This window comes from Lactuca sativa, chromosome 2, assembly GCF_002870075.4.
Source record: "Lactuca sativa cultivar Salinas chromosome 2, Lsat_Salinas_v11, whole genome shotgun sequence".
In the NCBI taxonomy this organism is placed as follows: Eukaryota; Viridiplantae; Streptophyta; class Magnoliopsida; order Asterales; family Asteraceae; genus Lactuca; species Lactuca sativa.
The window spans coordinates 61278074-61284105 of NC_056624.2; the positions used below are offsets into that span (position 1 = coordinate 61278074).

At 35.7% G+C, this 6032-nt stretch overlaps 1 non-coding gene across 1 annotated transcript; it reads left to right on the top strand.

Moving 5' to 3' along the window:
- The first annotated feature begins 2302 nt into the window (after positions 1–2302).
- LOC111897496 (small nucleolar RNA R71) lies at positions 2303–2409 on the top strand. Its single transcript, XR_002852279.1, has one exon. It is a non-coding gene; the product is annotated as a small nucleolar RNA R71 (small nucleolar RNA).
- The last annotated feature ends 3623 nt before the right edge of the window (positions 2410–6032 follow it).

The window sequence follows — 6032 nt, forward strand, 5'->3', positions numbered from 1 at the left end:
ACTGTAAGGACCCCACACTTGATTTTCACCACTTTCTAAAACAATTAAGATGATTAGATGATTAATTATCCTCAAAATCAACTAAATATGCAAAAACTAGACTAAATGCAAAAACAAAAAGAAATTTCAAACCAAGCTCAGGTTGCCTCCCAAGAAGTGCTTCGTTTTGTTGGATTCATGAGCCAAACTCTGTGCCACCTCACATTGAACTTGTTAGAGTGTCCATCACCAATTTCACCTTTTTCTCTTTCCACCTTCTTTTATACACTTGAACTCGTCTGATATAGGCCTTCTTAGAATTTTCTTTTTTTAACTTTCATATCATTCTCTTCAAGATTTCTATTAACCCCTTTATTCTCCACAAGTTGAGATTTTTCTTTCTCTTCAATCTTTAGCTCTACAAGTACCATCTTTTCATCCACAGTTGTACTCTTTTCCTCGAAAGTAACCTCGTCCTCATCACTTGATAAGCCTTCACTTTCCTCATTCACCCAAGAAGTTGGATTTTTATAAGCAATTACTTCAAAAACAAGTGGAACAGATGCTCTCGGTTTGGTGGGTTTAACTTGTTGAATCATCTTAAGTTCTTCTTCTATTAGTTTCTCCAACTCTCCAAGCTCATCTTCTTCATCAATGTTGAAGACCTCACCTTGAACATCATTCCCTTGAAAATCGTCTTCTACTCCAAAAGTAGCTTCGTCATCTCCAACTCTTAAAGTAAGCTTGGACTCACAAATGTTAACCAAGGCTCGAGCATTATTTAGTAGAGGGAGATCAATAATAATCAGGACATTGTTATCTTCTTTCATGTCCATTACGACAAAGTTAATTGGAAAAAACGAATTTCTCAATTTTTACCAAAATATCTTCAAAAATGACTCTTGGATGTGTCACCGAACGGTTTGCCATGTGAATTGTCATTCTTGTAGCCTTCAAATCCGGAAGACTTAACTTTTGATAAAATGTGAAAGGCATTAAATTTATGCTAGCTCCAAAATTAGCTAAAGCATAAGTCTTCAAATTGTTTCCAAATTCACATGGAAGAGTGAGGCGTCCAGGATCTTTCATCTTCTTTGGTAACTCTCCCATAATCACTTTAGAACTCTGCTCACTAAGAATCACCTTGGAATTCTCTTGTAGTTGTTGACGAGTATCGATTAAGACTTCTAAAAACTTAGCATATTCAGGAACTTTCACCCACGATTCAATGAAAAGAGCATTGATTGGATACCCATTACTTTCCTCATAAACTTCAAGTGTTCCTGCTCCAGTAGATGTACACTAGCTCGGGATGGAAACGGTAAAGGAGGACGATAAGCTCGAACATCACCAAAGTTTTTCTGTTCAGACCCTCCCCACATCGTGAGCTTTGAAGGCTCGTGTCGTGAGCTCGATGTTTCAGCATAAGTTTTTTTCAAGTTTGGACTTCTTTGTCCATGGTCCGGACTGTTGCGGTTCCACTTCTAAAGCATCTAGGAACTCAGAAATAGCATCTTCTTCAGTTTCTATCACCATGACGTGTGATTGAGTCTTCTTTTCAGGAAATTGTGGAGATGATCGTTCATTTACCAAAGTCGTTAGTTGACCAAGTTGGGCTTCGATATTTTGGATCGATGCTTGATGATTTCTTAATAATGCTTGCTGTTTAATCATCATAGCCTATTGATCTTTCTTCATGGCTTATTGATCCTTCATCATCATCCTTTGATCTTTTATCGATACATCTGTCTCATCATGTCTTTTCTATGAAGCCTCCATGATTCTAGCAAGCATGGTCTCAAAATCAACTTTCTTTTCAGGTGGTGGTTGTTCTTTTTGGTTGAAGCCTCGGCCAGTCCGCCTATATTTTTCTTCTTTTTGCTTCTTATATTCTTCATATGGCAAACACTCCTTCTTTGGCTTCCTCTAGTCTTCATCATATTTATCTCCCCTCGTGTAGCAAACTTGTACCTTCTTATTCCCATTATCATCTAAGTGGCAGTCTTTGGTCAAGTGTGTACCATTACATCTTTCACATCCAACTCTAATAGCATGAATTGACCGGTCCATCCTGTTCATCCTTCGATCCATAGTATTCAACATTTCTAGCAAAACAGCCATGTTTTATGATGTTCCACTACCAATTCCCCTTGTCCTATCATGTCTTGGATTATGGTACTTATGTGAATTCTTGGAGATTTCTTCAATTAACACCTTGATTTTACTCAGATTTTTCTTAGTAAGCAGTCCTTGGGAATTAAGGAGTTGCCTCGTCATGACATTCACCATGTCATAGAATATAGACACTTCTTGTTGTATGTCAAGGTTATTTTGAGGGCAATTTCTTAGTAACCCTTTATATCGCTCCCACGCCTCATAAAGCGACTCACCCGGTTGCTGCTCAAAGTTGGTTATTGTCTTCTTGAGTTTAGATATCATTCATGGTGGGCAGAATTGTTCTAGGAATTGCTCACGCATTTGTGCCCAAGTAGTAATTGCACCAGGTGGAAGTGCCTTCAACCAATCCTTTGCAGCTCCCTTAAAAGTGACGGGAAGAACCCTTAACAAGACTGTCTCTCTAGGAACATTCGGGACATTGAAATAGTCTGCAATGTTATTGACCTCATCTAAGTGTTTGTAAGCATCCTCATGATCCTTTCCAAAAAATGACACATTCTTAGAAAATGGTACATCCTTCAGCGCAGTAAGAATGTGTCACTTTAGCTCGAATGTTGTTGTTGCTGGAATTGCAAGTTATACATAAACAGGACCAATATCGTCTCTGATTCGCTTCTTGTATGCCCCCATGGAGATATCCACAATGTTTGTCATTTCATTTTCTGGATTGTCTTCGGGTTCACTTTTCTCTAATTCTAATTCAGGTTCGGACTAGTATTCGGATTCTTGTGGACTAGGTATTTGATGAAGGTCTTCAATTTTGATTTTGTCTTTCGAAGATGTACTTGAATCTCCCACGTTCTTCTTTTTCTTCTTTCCAAATACTTATTTAAGATCTTTGAAAGGCGACTTCTTTGGTGTTTGGTTACTCCTTCGTCTTTTTTCTGAAGGGTTGACTTAGGATCTTCAAGCGGTGGTACCAATGGTGTGTTGGATCCTCGGGTCATGAATTGCAATAAAAACAAAAATGAAAACGTAAATTTGAACAAAAACTAACTAAAAATTGACTATTGACTGGCCACCACGACGTGGTAAAGATCACCACCTCGTGTTGTCGCAAAAAATCTAAAGAAAAAAGAAAACGAAGAAAAAACAAAAAACCACTGAACTCATGTCGTGAGATTAAGGCTAACGTCGTGAGTTTAGTACTGGAACAAAAACTAAGTTGAAAAATTAACTTTTTATAGGTTTTACCCCACAAAAAGGATCGATTTACCTAAAACAAATAAATTAACAATCAAATAAGTTGTTCCCTGGCAACGGCGCCAAAAACTTGATGCGTTTGAAACAACTACACTTAATTTTACCTCCTAATCAACTAGCTATTCGGCCCAGGGCAGTGTACCCCTTCGTAAATAGTATAGCACAAAAGTCGGGTATCGAACTTAGGGAACGGTTTAATTAATTAATCTAGTCACTATTAAATTAACCTAAAATTCTAGCAAAGTAAATTGGTTTATATCTAATTTTCCAAGTTTAAACAAACTTCAATTATCAACAATTAATTCAATCAATTATGAAAAGCAGTCCTATTAGTTTGAATCCACTTTCCCTCATTATTTAGCTATTAATTAAGGATGATTCTCATTGGTTACCAATTAATATTTTATTAGCAATTCAAGTCCAAATTTACTAATGTTGAATTAATTCATGTAGATCTATGCATAGTCACACATAGTTTAACACATAATCAATTATTAAATGGATTGGAGCGATGTTAGAGTTGATTATGGCTTATATTTTCTTGGTGTTTTGCTTATTTTGAGTGGGTTGACTTGATGTTCTCATGGAACTAGCCTCACATTTCCTTTTGTTATATTTAATTATGGTGTTATCCTTATTCTTGTCTGACTAATGATCTTGTCAGACTAATGACTAATTTCTTAGCATGATTGTAGGTGGTAGGTCGGAGAGATGCAGCCATCTCATGTATTGGTAAGGTTAGACCTTTTATATATCTATCAATCTTTTTCTCCTCTGGACTTACAAGACTCGGATATAGCATTGCGAGATCATCAAATCGAGATGGGTAAGCAAAAATTTCCATTCTCTTCATGGTTAACTCTCGCAATTCTTATTCTAATTTATGTATCTCATCTCGGGGGCAGTATATTTCTATGAGCATTATATTTAGTGCTTCCCAAGTTATGGCATAAGCAGAGTCAATGCCCATGAATTTTGTATAGTAGGTCCACCGGGTAAGGGTTGTTTCCATAAAAGTGTAGGTGGTAAACTTAACGCGATTGTTTGTTGCACATGAACTGTCATGGAATATTGATTCCATCTTTTCAATCCAGAGTGTCATCCCTAAAACTCCTTCATTACCGCAGAAGGATATGGGTTTGTAGTTCAAGAATTCTAGGTATGTGCATGCCTTCGGAACATTACCCGGCCCGAATTACCCGAAACCCAAAAAATTACCCGATCAACACCCATAAATAGATGTAATATATATGTTCCTAAAAGTTGAACATTTTTATGTTGACCGCTCCTTTAGACATGTTGTCAACTAAACTCAACCTTTCTAGGAGAGGCTTTGAACTAGGCTCTATAATGTGTCATATTTGCAACCATCATGTGGAGAATACTTATCACATTTTTTCACTTGTGAGTTGATGGTGAATATATGCAATAATATTGTTATTTGGTGTGACATATTTAGTACAAAGAGATCATGCCTTGATGTGGTTTATTTAACAACCTTATTGGTGTTGAGGAATTATGGAAATTATGTAGTGTTCAATACATAAAAGCAAAGGAAGGATTCCTCATTTGATAGTATTGTTTTGTTTTCTGCTTATTAGTTAGTTAATAAAAATTCTAAATACGGTATTAATTGAGTTAGTTGATTTCGAAACTCAATTTTCCTATCCTTTTGTAAGTTGTTTTAGTTCCTTGCTTGATTTTTAATGAAAATCTATTATTAAAAACAAAACAAAACAAAAAGCATTACAAATTGTATGCTAGGAGATTCACCCCAAACTATCCAATCCAAGCTATATAATTTTGACCATTTTGGTCCATAATTTATATTTTCTTGGGCTTGATAGTAAGTGGACATCAAATTGAATAATGAATTAATCGAAACTTCTCTTTGGACCAAACTGGTCACAAGTGGTATCATGTTTAGAAAGAGAAGCCAAATGAAGCATATTACAATGATGAGAAACCAACCGTTAACGTTGTCGGATCAGAAATAATCGAAGTCGACCCGATTTTTATACAGAGAGATCGCGGTGAAAAAGTTCACGCAGAGCTACACAACCAAACCCACGATCGTCACCATTTGTGAAATTGTTTTGATCTTTTAAAATATCAGAAAGTTGCTATGAATGTTGTTTTTCCACCCGTTCTCAAAGCTTTCTTGGAATTCAAATTCCAATTCCAAGATAAAATGAGATTATTTTATATTACTAATTAAATATACATATAAATTTGACATGGTTTATAATTTTTTGCTAATTTTTTTAAAATTAATTTGTTGATGATAGACACCCTTGTTAAAGTTTATTATTGTGTTTTCACATAATATATTATGCGTATGATCAAAACCAAGTATAAAACGCATCCGTTGTTTTCTAGCTATAATATTATTCCAACACCTTTGAAATATGATGGAGTCAAATATAAGATGTAGGCTGTACGTAGGTCTAATTTGACAGTCTTTACCTCTATTAGAAAACAGATTATATATTTACATATAAATTAAGGAAAAGAGAAAGAGACAAAAGTACAGAAGTTTCCAAGTTGAGACTGAAGAGAATCTCTAGGACTTGTGACACATTCTTCTCTTGCAGTTGCAGTTGCAGTGTAGTGCAGGCTTATGAAGGCTCACTTCTCTATAGCATACTTTCACTTTCTTTACTTTGACTCAT